General features: G+C 41.4%; 1 protein-coding gene across 2 annotated transcripts in view; it reads right to left on the minus strand.

Annotated features, from left to right (window-relative positions):
• WDR70 (WD repeat domain 70) overlaps positions 1-13,768 on the minus strand; it is a 345,496-nt gene that overhangs the window by 64,694 nt on the left and 267,034 nt on the right. The gene's annotated exons all lie outside the window — the stretch shown is intronic.

Raw genomic sequence — 13,768 nt, forward strand, 5'->3', positions numbered from 1 at the left:
TAAAGTACTAGTTTCACATTATAGTTTCAATATAGTTTGCTTTCCTTCTAAAAAAAAAAAATTCAAAAGGCTTTTGAAAATCATCTATTTGCTTTAATAAAAAGCAGGAGACATTTTTGAGACTGTGTTGGCAACTCAAGATTACAACTGCATTCAGTTTTTTGTATTATGCTTATAAAGTTGTTGGGATCATTTCCTGTATTTATCTTAAAGAGTAAATACAAATAAAAATGATAAATTAGCACATTATTTATTTTCTCAAAAAAATTATTGTATTCCTAGCATATGCCAGACACTGTGCACATGGTTGCAGATCTTTATTTTTCAGGTGCTTTTTGAATGATGATGATGTTAATAATAATAATAATAATAATGATAGCAGCTAACCCTTATACGATACTTATTATATCCCAGGTGCTATATCCTTTACTGTCCTAACAGTCACTCTAAATTAGGTTCTATTACTATCATCCCCACTTTATAGTTTAGGAAGTGAAGCACAGATCCTCAAATACCTCATCCAAGTCCATACAGTTTATAAGAAGCAGATCTGAGAATCTGAACTCAAAAAGCCTATTCTTAAATGCTGCACTATAACTCTTGTCTTACTGACATATTTTCATAGTCTTTTTACTTTTAACATTGCTTTTGCATAGTTAAAGACTTGTAAAAGTTACTCTACTACACCAATTTGCCCTTCAGTTATGATTCAGTACCTAACCTGCACAGCCGAAGTACAAGGAAGTCAATTATCCCAAGAAGAATGGTCTATACAAACAAAGATATCTGGCCCATCAAAAACTCTGGCCTCCTACATAACTGTTGTTAATGGAATGCCCTCCAAGAGGATTGCTCAAGCCAAAGCATTTGAGTTTGCTAGAGTGAGACTCTGTCTTAAAGAAAAAATTAAAAAAAAAAAAGAATGTCCTCTATGATAGCTAATTTTGTGTGTGTGTGTGTGTGTGTGTATATACACGAGCGCCATACTGGGTTATTACACAATGGTTGTGAGCCTTTACCAGTTTTCTTAAGGTAATTCTCTAGCAAAAGATAGGGCCAGTGACTCTCTCCAACCTTCTCTGGTTCCCTCTCCATTTTCCCTGATAATGCTTACCCAATAAATTTCTTATATGTTTAATCCTGTCTTGGTATTCTCTTCTTAGAGGACCAAAGTGGTGCCAGGAGAGGTCCAAAAACACAGGTGGTAAGATGAGAATCTGGGACTGCTTCACTCATTGCCTAGTGGGACTATGGAGTGCAGACACGACCCTAGCATTTAGTAGTGGTCAACAGCTACGATATACTGGAGGTGACCTGAATGGAGGGAATGTCCTCATGGGTGCAATGTTTTAGGCATTTAAAAGCCATGGGAAGGAACACTGCCTAGAAGGGCAGCAGTATTGGCCAGTTACTGTTAAGTTGTACTGATACTCCCAGAAGGATAATGAGAAACTGAGAACCATTAACAGTCAAAGACTAAGTTGGAGAATAAGAATCACTTGAGCACCTTTCAAAGAGACCATCATCTCCTGCAGAGAAAGAGCTGACACAGCAAAGCAACAAATATAAGATCTGGTAATTAGATTTACAGAGCTCCAGAGACATTCTAATGCTTAGACAATGCAGGTCTGTTATTCTAAGGCCAGGGCTCTAGCTGGGAAAATCTGGGACCCTGCAACATAAGAAGAGGGTATTTGGGTAGATACCCCTGGTATGCTGGATCTACAGACACCTTCCTCCCAGCCCCCCAGAATCCTCAGAGCTTACAGAAGTGGCCTACTCTTGCCAAATAGTAGCCAGAATTTTCTCTGTGCTAGAAAATGCTGCCAATGCCCTTCCCCCAACGAGGTAAAGGCTATCTCTTCTTAGGATCTGCCTTTACCTCCTCTCCAATAATGAGAGTTAAATCCCAGTATTAGTTAGGGAAGTACTGGCCTGAGAAGGGAGGAATGAGGTTGTATATCAAAAAAGATGGAGGTCAGTGTAACCTGGCTTATTGTACCCTCAATGAATCCCCAACAATAAAAAAAAAAAAAAAAAAAAAAACAAAGATGGAGGAATTAGCTAGCTGTGACTGGCAGGTGCCAGGGAAGACCTCAAGTTTGAATTTTGAGGATGCGCAATCAAGCAGACTGGGATACAGAACTAGGTACTTTGACTGATTTATCCTCACTGATCTGAGGACACATTTTTGGACACAGAATTTAATACCCTCACAAGGATTCCAGGAGATGGGCAAACTTGCTGCTAGGATTAAAGGCCTAGAAAGGTGATGACCAATATTGAGTTAAGTAAAAATGCCCTACTTGCTCTGGCAGATGGTTGAGAAAAAATAAGAAGGTTGGGCAAAGTGGGCATACTAGAGTGGACATATTTTTCAAGCCAGAAAACATAAAACATATTTTTTATAGGAGGACCCAGAAGAAATATCACTCACCAAGGCTATAGGAACATATAGAGGAGAGATAGCAAGAAGTTCAAAGGCAACTCTTTTCTGCAGCCCAAGTATAGTCATAGAGGTGGGTCATTAATATCCACAAGGGTCATGGCACCTGAAGTCATAAAAGCTAACTTGCAGCATGTAATTACTAGAAGCAAGGGGTACAGTTACTGGCAAGGTCAGAGAGGCAGCCAAGGGGGCTTGATGCGCAGACAGCTGCAGAGATGATAAATGGAACATGGCATCCTTCAACACACAATAAATGGACAGCCAATAAAGACACTTCTTAATATCGACAATCAAAAAGAGAGACAAAGGGGAGAGTAGGAGGCTGAGGGTGGTCACCTCAATTAAAAAGTCATGATCTCTTGTTCTGTTGCATATCTGAGCCAATTTTTAGATCAAGAGTCTATTGATGACAGTAGCTGTATAACTAGGAGAAAGGACACTGCTATTCCTTGGGGCAAGTATACATAGTGATAATTTCTCTGGTCTTTCCGCAAACGGATTTTTGACTCCTATAGGCTTAAATAGTAGTCCCTGGATGATACTATAGGAGGATTATTATCAACTTTGTAAGAAGGTTGATTCTTTCCCCTCTACTTACCATTCTTAACATCCACAATAAACTAGTCCTGTGACCCTATAATTCAAACTTTCGACTTCAACTTTATCATGTCGTATACTTTATATAATCACTGTATTCTACTCTTGCTTTCTTTGAGCCTGCCTGTAAAAGTAAGAATTCTTTCTACCAATGTTTCTTAATGTTTGTTGTGCTTGGCTTCAGTTGACTATTGTCCTTAGGAAACTGCAGTCCATTTCCACTAAGTTGCAGGCATTTCTTCTACATATTCTTTGACATCAAGTAAGAAAATGATTCCAGAAGATAATATAGAAGTAATAGAAGAGTAAACTTAGAAGCAGCTCCACCTAAGAAAACAGAACAGAAGGACTGTGCTTAAGCTACTTTTCTTTACAACACTAGAGGAATACTTTCCCAACATTTCTGACCCCTTTCAAGTAGATCAGCCTCAAAGATTTTTCTTCCCAGTTACTCATCTGAACTTTAAGAACCCCAAAGAGAGTCTCAGTACAGTATAATATGTTATATGTCACACATCATGGTATTTAAAATAGGAACATATTTAATAAATATAGTGAATGCAATTCTGATCTTTTGAGTATATTTCAAGAAAACAATGTTTCAGTAAGTTGACAGATTTCTAAGTTTCTAATTTTTTTAAACAAAGATAATTATGTTATAGGCCAAGATCACTTTCCCTTCCTTCCTTCCTTCTTTTATTCCTTCTGAATTTAAAGACAAAAGATAGTGAGATCTAAAAAGATATCTGAAAAGTACATTCATCATTCTCATAATGTAAAACTGAAATAATGAAATTTTTAGAATCTACATCTACAGTATCAATCATATTTCCTGATGACTCATTACACACACAAAGTTCACATATATAAATGAAAAGACAACATGGGATTTTCTTGAAATAACTTGCAAGCTGGGAAAGGTGGGAAAACATGTATGACATCAGAGAGGCGGAGCAAGATGGCGACCGAGTAACAGCTTCCTTGCATCTGGGCAAAGTGAGTCTGGGGAGATAGGACTCCAGGCATCTCTGGCTGGTGGGATCTGCCTATCATCACCCCTGTGAGGATACAGGGAGTCAGCGAGAGACTTCTTGACCCCAAGAAGAGGACTAAAACAGTGGAAAAATGGCAAGTGGTCGCGTCTGTTCAATCCGTCTAAACCCACCCGCAACTGTAAGTTCAGTAGCAGCGAGACTGCAAACCGGAAAGGCCTTACCTGTGAACTGTTTTGTTGTCTTTGGACTTGGCACTCAGTTGAGCTGCCTTGGGGAGAGCCTGACCGGGAGTGTGGAGAACTTTGGGGGTTGCTAGGGCCCCAGTCTGAGTCGCTGAGCCAGACGGACCTAATAGTGTTTGGCTCTGGGTCACAGGGAGCCACTGTGAGGGATCTGCCCTGGCAAGCTCCGACTTCAGGGTTGCAGAGCGAGAATCGGGTGGGAGCTGATAACCCAGCCACTGAATAGCCTAAGAGTGGGGTCTGAGCAGCCTTGCAGCCCTAACCCTCAGGGGCAGAGTGAGACTGGTTTTGGCACACTGGGTAAGTGGATAGCCACTTCAGCAGTGATTCCAGCCCCAAGCACTTTCCTGGGAAAGCTTCTGCTCAGCAAGTTCACAAGTTCAAAGTGCCTTTTAAGTGGGCTGAAGAGAGATTTAGGGTGTCTACCTGCTGGGGTTTGAGAAATCAGCAGCCTCCAGTTGCATCAGAACTGTGATTAACATCTCATACCCCAGAAGACCACGTGTTGCCCAGACAATATCCAATAACATATACATACTGCTTTGTTTTTGGTTGTGTGTGTGTTTTTTTTTTTTTTGATGTTGATGTTGTTTTGTTTTTTAATTTTAACCTTTTCCATACAGATCCTTTTCCTTTATCAATTTTTCTAGTTTAATTATAATTTCCCATTGCTGCCTTTTTCAATAACTAGAACTTCATTTTTGCTACTGTTTCTACCACTATTATTTGGTTTTTTCACCCAATTTTATCCCATAAAGTTTTCTGTTTGCTTGTTTTGGTTTGATTTATAGCATTTTTGTCTTTCCTCTCTACTTGGTGGAGGTGGGGTACTGTGTCTGATCAGGTTAGCAAAGAGCTACTGACCTCAAGGGAACCACCCACCTGGGCACCCCAAGAAGGTGGGTTTTTCTTAAGGTTATGTCAAAGTACCCTACTGTACACGTATATTGCTCTGTCTCCCTCTTTCTGTGCCTCTCTTCTTTTTGTCAATATTCCTTTTACCCACCCCCCTCTCCTTTCTCTCTCTCTCTTTTTTTTTTTTTTCACTCTGTCCTCCTTTCTTTCATCCCTTTTTTGCTCTTCAACCTTCTCACCCTTCTGGTCCTGTAACCCTTAGTCCACAGGCATGAGAACTTAAAGAGCAAGAGGAAGTAAAAGGAAAATTAGGGCAAGGAAACAGATAAATCACTCATGAGGAAGAATCAGCAGAAAACTCCAGGCAACATGAAGAACCAGTCCAGAACAACCCCGCCATGGGACCATGAGATAACTACTGCAGATGATTCCACCTATAAAGAAATGTTAGGAATGACAGAAAGGGAATTTAGAAAACACATGTTGAAAACAATGAAAGAAATGATGGAAACAACAAAGGAAACTGCTAATAAAGTGGAAAATAATCAAAAGGAAATCCAAAAACAGAATCAAATAAGATGAACGATATGAAGAATATAGAAAGGATACAGCAGAGCTGAAGGAACTGAAACAGTTGATTAGGGAACTTAAAGATGCAATGGAAAGTATCAGCAACAGGTTAGACCATGCAGAAGAAAGAATTTCAGAGGTAAAAGACAAAGTTCTTAAGATAACTCAGAGAGTAAAAGAGGCAGAAAAGAAGAGAGAGAAAGCAGAACGTTCACTGTCAGAATTATGGGACTTTATGAAGCGTTCCAACATACGAGTTATAGGAATTCCAGAAGGGGAAGAAGAATGCCCCAGAGGAATGGAAGCCATACTAGAGAATATTATAAAAGAAAATTTCCCAAATATCAGCAAAGATTCTGACACACTGCTCTCAGAGGGCTATCGGACCCCAGGTCGCCTCAACTCTAAACGAGCTTCTCCAAGACACATTGTGATGAACCTGTCCAAAGTCAAGACAAAAGAAAAGATTCTGCAAGCTGCCAGGAGTAAGCGCCAGTTGACCTACAGGGGCAAATCCATCAGAGTGACCGCAGACTTCTCTGATGAAACTTTCCAAGCAAGAAGACAATGGTCATCTACCTTTAATCTACTTCAACAGAACAATTTCCAGCCCAGAATTCTGTACCCTGCTAAGCTAAGCTTCAAAATTGACGGAGAAATCAAATCATTTACGGATATACAAACATTGAGGAAATTCGTCACAACAAGACCAGCTCTACAGGAAATACTTCAACCTGTTCTACACACTGACCACCACAATGGATCAGCAGCAAAGTAAGAACTCAGAAATTAAAGGACAGAACCTAACCTCCACACTGATGCAAAAGATAAAACTAAGCAATGGACTCTCACCAAATAAGACGAATAAAATACTACCACACTTATCAATTATCTCCATAAATGTTAATGGCTTGAATTCCCCACTGAAGAGACATAGATTGGCTGACTGGATTAAAAAACACAAGCCATCCATTTGCTGTCTGCAAGAAACACACCTGGCTTCAAAAGACAAATTAAAGCTCCGAGTCAAGGGTTGGAAGACAATTTTTCAGGCAAATGGAATTCAGAAGAAAAGAGGAGTTGCAATCTTATTTTCAGATACATGTGGATTTAAAGCAACTAAAGTCAAAAAAGACAAAGATGGTCACTTTATATTAGTCAAGGGAAAAATACAACAAGAAGACATTTCAATTCTAAATATTTATGCACCCAATTTAAATGCTCCCAGATTCTTGAAACAGACCTTACTCAGTCTGAGCAATATGATATCTGATAATACCATCATAACAGGGGACTTTAACACTCCTCTTACAGAGCTGGACAGATCCTCTAAACAGAAATTAAACAAAGATATAAGAGATTTAAATGAGACCCTAGAACAACTGTGCTTGATAGACGTATATAGAACACTCCACCCCAAAGATAAAGAATATACATTCTTCTCATCACCCCATGGAACATTCTCCAAAATTGATCATATCCTGGGACACAAAACAAATATCAACAGAATCAAAAGAACTGAAAATTTACCTTGTATCTTCTCAGACCATAAGGCACTAAAGGTGGAACTCAACTCTAACAAAAACGCTCGACCCCACACAAAGGCATGGAAATTAAACAATCTTCTGTTGAATAACAGATGGGTGCAGGAAGAAATAAAACAGGAAATCATTAACTTCCTTGAGCATAACAACAATGAAGACACAAGCTACCAAAACCTGCGGGATACTGCAAAAGCAGTTTTCAGAGGAAAATTCATCGCTTTAGATGTCTACATTCGAAAAACAGAAAGAGAGCACATCAACAATCTCACAAGAGATCTTATGGAATTGGAAAAAGAAGAACAATCTAAGCCTAAACTCAGTAGAAGAAAAGAAATATCCAAAATCAAATCAGAGATCAATGAAATTGAAAACAAAAGAATCATTCAGAAAATTAATGAAACAAGGAGTTGGTTTTTTGAAAAAATCAATAAAATAGAAAAACCATTAGCCAGACTAACGAGGAACAGAAAAGTAAACTCTCTAGTAACCTCAATCAGCAATCATAAACGGGAAATAACAATTGATCCCAGAGAGATACAAGAGATCATCTCTGAATACTACCAGAAACTCTATGCCCAGAAATTTGACAATGTGAAGGAAATGAATCAATATTTGGAATCACACCCTCTCCGTAGACTTAGTCAGGAAGAAATAGACCTCCTGAACAGACCAATTTCAAGCACTGAGATCAAAGAAACAATAAAAAAGCTTCCAACTAAAAAATGCCCTGGTCCAGATGGCTTCACTCCAGAATTCTATCAAACCTTCAAGGAAGAGCTTATTCCTGTACTGCAGAAATTATTCCAGAAAATTGAGGAAGAAGGAATCTTCCCCAACACATTCTATGAAGCAAACATCACCCTGATACCAAAACCAGGAAAAGACCCAAACAAAAAGGAAAATTTCAGACCAATCTCACTCATGAATATAGATGGAAAAATTCTCAACAAAATCCTAGCCAATAGATTACAGCTTATCATCAAAACAGTCATTCATCATGATCAAGTAGGCTTCATCCCAGGGATGCAAGGCTGGTTTAACATACGCAAGTCCATAAACGTTATCCACCATATCAACAGAGGCAAAAATAAAGATCACATGATCCTCTCAATAGATGCAAAAAAAGCATTTGATAAAATCCAGCATCTTTTTCTAATTAGAACACTGAAGAGTATAGGCATAGGTGGCACATTTCTAAAACTGATTGACGCTATCTATGACAAACCCACAGCCAATATTTTACTGAATGGAGTAAAACTGAAAGCTTTTCCTCTTAGAACTGGAACCAGACAAGGTTGTCCTCTGTCACCTTTACTATTCAACATAGTGCTGGAAGTTCTAGCCAATACAATTAGGCAAGACAAGGAAATAAAGGGAATCCAAATGCGAGCAGAGGAGGTCAAACTCTCCCTCTTTGCTGACGACATGATCTTATACTTAGAGAACCCCAAAGACTCAACACAAGACTCCTAGAAGTCATCAAAAAATACAGTAATGTTTCAGGACATAAAATCAATGTCCACAAGTCAGTAGCCTTTGTATACACCAATAACAGTCAAGATGAGAAGCTAATTAAGGACACAACTCCCTTCACCCTAGTTTCAAAGAAAATGAAATACCTAGGAATATACCTAACGAAGGAGGTGAAGGACCTCTATAAAGAAAACTATGAACTCCTCAGAAAGGAAATAGCAGAGGATATTAAAAAATGGAAGAACATACCATGCTCATGGATGGGAAGAATCAACATTGTTAAAATGTCTATGCTTCCCAAAGCTATCTACCTATTCAATGCTATTCCTATCAAAATACCAACATCGTAGTTTCAAGATTTGGAAAAAATGATTCTGCGTTTTGTATGGAACCGGAAAAAAACCCGTATAGCTAAGGCAGTTCTTAGTAATAAAAATAAAGTTGGGAGCATCAGCATACCAGATTTTAGTCTGTACTACAAAGCCATAGTGGTCAAGACAGCATGGTACTAGCACAAAAACACAGACATAGACACTTAGAATCGAATTGAAAACCAAGAAATGAAACTAACATCTTACAACCACCTAATCTTCGATAAACCAAACAAGAACATACCTTGGGGGAAAGGCTCCCTATTCAATAAATGGTGTTGGGAGAACTGGATGTCTACATGTAAAAGACTTAAACTGGACCCACACTCACAAAAATTGATTCAAGATGGATAAAGGACTTAAATTTAAGGCATGAAACAATAAAAATCCTCAAAGAAAGCATAAGGAAAACACTGGAAGATATTGGCCTGGGGAAAGATTTCATGAAGAAGACTGCCATCGCAATTGCAACAACAACAAAAATAAACAAAGGGACTTCATTAAACTGAAAAGCTTCTGTACAACTAAGGAGACAATAACCAAAGCAAAGAGACAACCTACACAATGGGAAAGGATATTTGCATATTTTCAATCAGACAAAAGCTTGATAACTAGGATCTATAGAGAACTCGAATTGATCCACATGAAAAAAGCCAACAATCCCATATATCAATGGGCAAGAGACATGAATAGAACTTTCTCTAAAGATGACAGACGAATGGCTAACAAACATATGAAAAAATGTTCATCATCTCTATATGTTAGAGAAATGCAAATCAAAACAATCCTGAGATATCATCTAACCCCAGTGAGAATGGCCCACATCACAAAATATCATAACTGCAGATGCTGGCGTGGATGTGGAGAGAAGGGAACACTTTTACACTGCTGGTGGGACTGCAAACTATTACAACCTTTCCGGAAGGAAGTATGGAGAAACCTCAAAGCACTTAAACTAGACCTCCCATTTGATCCTGCAATCCCATTACTGGGCATCTACCCAGAAGGAAAGAAATCCTTTTATCATAAGGACACTTGTACTAGACTGTTTACTGCAGCTCAATTTACAATCGCCAAAATGTGGAAACAGCCTAAATGCCCACCAACTCAGGAATGGATTAACAAGCTTGGTATATGTATACCATGGAATGCTATTCGGCCATTAAAAAAAATGGAGACTTTACACCCTTCGTATTAACCTGGATGGACGTGGACGACATTATTCTTAGTAAAGCATCACAAGAATGGAGAAGCATGGATGGGTGAGACAAGATGGCGGACTGAAGCCAGCTTTCAACAAAGGCTCCCGTCCAGAAGGAGAGTTAAGGGACAGGAATTCAGTAAGTATCCTGGTGGACTTGAGCCTCACTAAGAGAGAAGGCTGAAGAACGCACATCAACACCGCTGAGGCAAGTTGTGATCACAAGGACGCAAACAAAAGGTACAAAATCCACCACCAAGCGGACGGGAGTCCCCCTCCCCCATGAGACCGGCTCTAGAGCCTCACAATTGAACAAACGGGCAGAAACTAAAGGCCCTCCCACTACACTCCACGGGAGAGACGTTCTAAAAACTTGACCTACCTCCCCTACTGGGGTGCCTTGGCGTTCTCCTGCCGGACATAGGGCTGAATAAAACTTTGGGAATCCTTTGCCGGCAACCCTGAATCCCCGGCGCTCCCCTCCCGCCCACTGAGGTCTGGAGGCCTGTCCCCGAGGACTTCGGATCCTTGGGTGATTTCTCGAGGGGAGTGGACAGTCCCCGAGTTGCGACTGGTCAGCATTGACTCTGAGGCGCGCCTAGTGAGGAGAGGGCACCGGGCTGAGGGGGAGTCACGCCTCGCGGCACTTCCCTGCAGTGCAGTGCAGCAACCCTCCCCAGGCATACGGGGCCCAAGACTGAATCAGACTCTGGCCTCCCCGCTGAGAGCTGAGAACCCCTACTCTCACTCGGGCTCTGAAGGCCTATCCCCCAGAAGTTCGGCTCCTTGGGTGATTTCTCGAGGGGAGTGCACAGTGCCTGAGCTGCGTCAGGTCAGCTCTGACTCTGGGACACGTGAGCGAGGAGAGGGCACTCTGCTGAGGGGAAATCAAGCCTTGGCGGCACTTCCCTGCGGTGCAGTGCAGGAGCCCTCCCCGGACCGTAGTATGGCGTGAAACTCAATGAAACTCTAGCTTCCCCCCGCCCCACTCCCAATCAGGGTCTGGGGGCCCATCCCCCAAGAGTTCTGATTCTTGGGGGATCTCTTAAGGGGTGTGGACCCAGCACAAACTGCGGCCGCTCAGTGCTGACTCTGGGGCGTGGGACAGAGGAGAAAAGGGTCGCCTGAGTGCCCACACCAGAGCAGCAGTTCCCTGGAGGTAGATCAACAGCCGTTTTTTCTTTAACGGCAGAACGCTCACTTCTGGATATTCTGAGGCCACACCCCCTGTCTCCCTGGGCAACCAGAGGAGGCCACCGGTGACACTGCTCACAAACCCAGAAGCCTCCAGGGCGGGGCCGACCCAGAGAGGTGTTCAGACGCAATTCTCCAGCAGCAAAGACGTTTGAACTCAAAACAGCCCATCTCCTGTACGCGACGACAGGAACAGAGACAGAACCTCACGAAGTTGTCTGTTCTGTTCTGTTCTGTTAGCAGCATGCATCAGGGACGGGGCTAAGCCTGAGTGAACACCTCCTTCCCATCACCTGCATCAAACACTCAAAGATGTCAGGCCCCATCTCCTCCTGCTAGATAGCGGCAGTCTGCGGGGGCCTGGCAGACTTCCTTGCGATTCAGGCAGGTGCAAACCCCTGGAGTGTCTGTTCACTGCAGGCAACTGGGTTAGCCATCTGCAGAGATACCAGTGACTGGGTCCGACGGAGGGGCAAAGTGGGGAAGGAGACGTCAACCTTCCCAGACTGCTCTGTTTGCTGGGTGGCTCCTCCTGACTCCACGCTGCACTGCGGTGAGCTGTGTCAGAGGAGTCACCAGGCCCCTGTGATCCAGTTCCCAGAGACCTCTTGAACCCTTCCACCCGAGACAAGTGCCGATTGAGACAGTTGATTCGGACCTTTTCAACTGGGCTAATAGACTGAGGACTCTTCAGGCGGTGCCCTGGGTGTGTGATTGTAGGAAGGTTTGATTCTCCTTTTCCAACTGGGGCCAGAGGTGGGCAGGCGGGGTGACTTAATTGCTGATTTTTCCACACAGCTGAGACTTCAAGCCAGAGTAGAAGTTGCAATAGGATCGAACAGAAACCAGCTGAAAACAAGACAGAAATACTTTGCTCCACCACACCAGACAGGGCCCCAGTTTCTCAGGCCACAACACTGTACGGGCCCTCGATAAAACCCCAGGGGAAAAACCAAAGGGAGTAAACCATGGGGCGGAATCAGCGGAAAAACTCTGGTAACATGAATAACCAGAATAGATTAACCCCCCCAAGAAAAGATATGGCAGATGTGATTGAAGATCCCATTCATAAACAACTGGCTGAGATGTCAGAAGTCGAATTCAGAATTTGGTTTGCAGACAAGATTAATAAAATGGAATTAGGAATTCGAGGAGAAATTCAAAAATTGTCTCAAGAATTTAACGAATTTAAAGACAAAACCACCAAAGACTTAGACACACTGAAACAAGAACTTACAGCCCTCAAAGATATGAAAAATACAGTAGAATCCCTCAGTAACAGAATGGAGCAAGCAGAAGAAAGGATTTCTGACATTGAAGATAAAGTCTTCGAACGCTCCCAATCTCTCAAAGAGGAAGAGAAATGGAGAGCAAAAACAGATCACTCACTCAGAGAGCTCTCAGATAATTTGAAAAAAAACAACATAAGGGTTATAGGAATTTCGGAGAATGATGAAGTGGCTGCCAAGGACACAGAGGCCCTTCTACATGAAATTATGAAAGAAAATTTTCCAGACATGCCTAGAGAATCTGAAATTCAGATAGCAGACAGCTTCAGAACCCCAGCACGATTCAATCCCAATAAGCCATCTCCCAGACATATCATAATTAGCTTCACTAAAGTTAACATGAAAGAGAAGATTCTCAAAGCAGCCCGGCGAAAGAAAACTATAACGTACAAAGGTAAGAATATTAGAATAACTGCAGATCTCTCTGCTGAAACTTTTCAAGCAAGAAGAGGCTGGTCATCAACTTTTAATCTCCTAAAGCAAAAAAACTTTCAACCCAGGATCTTGTATCCAGCTAAACTGAGTTTCATCTATGATGGAGAAATTAAATACTTCAATGACATTCATATGTTGAAAAAATTTGCCATAAGTAAACCAGCTCTTCAGGATGTTCTCAGACCTATCCTCCACAATGACCAACCCAATCCTATAACACAAAAGTAAACTCACTCAGAAACTTCGGATCAAACTCCAACTTCCACACTGGCAAAAGGATTAAAAATGTCCACTGGACCTTTGAAAAACTCGATACCCAAAATTCCACCAGACTTATCAATACTCTCCATCAATGTGAATGGCTTAAACTGTCCTCTAAAGAGGCATAGGTTAGCTGACTGGATACAAAAACTCAAGCCAGATATTTGTTGCATACAAGAGTCACATCTCAACTTAAAAGACAAATACAGACTCAGGGTGAAAGGATGGTCATCCATATTTCAGGCAAATGGTAATCAGAAAAAAGCAGGTGTTGCAATTTTATTTGCAGATA

This window comes from Nycticebus coucang, chromosome 1 (assembly GCF_027406575.1).
Source record: "Nycticebus coucang isolate mNycCou1 chromosome 1, mNycCou1.pri, whole genome shotgun sequence".
NCBI classification, from domain to species: Eukaryota; Metazoa; Chordata; class Mammalia; order Primates; family Lorisidae; genus Nycticebus; species Nycticebus coucang.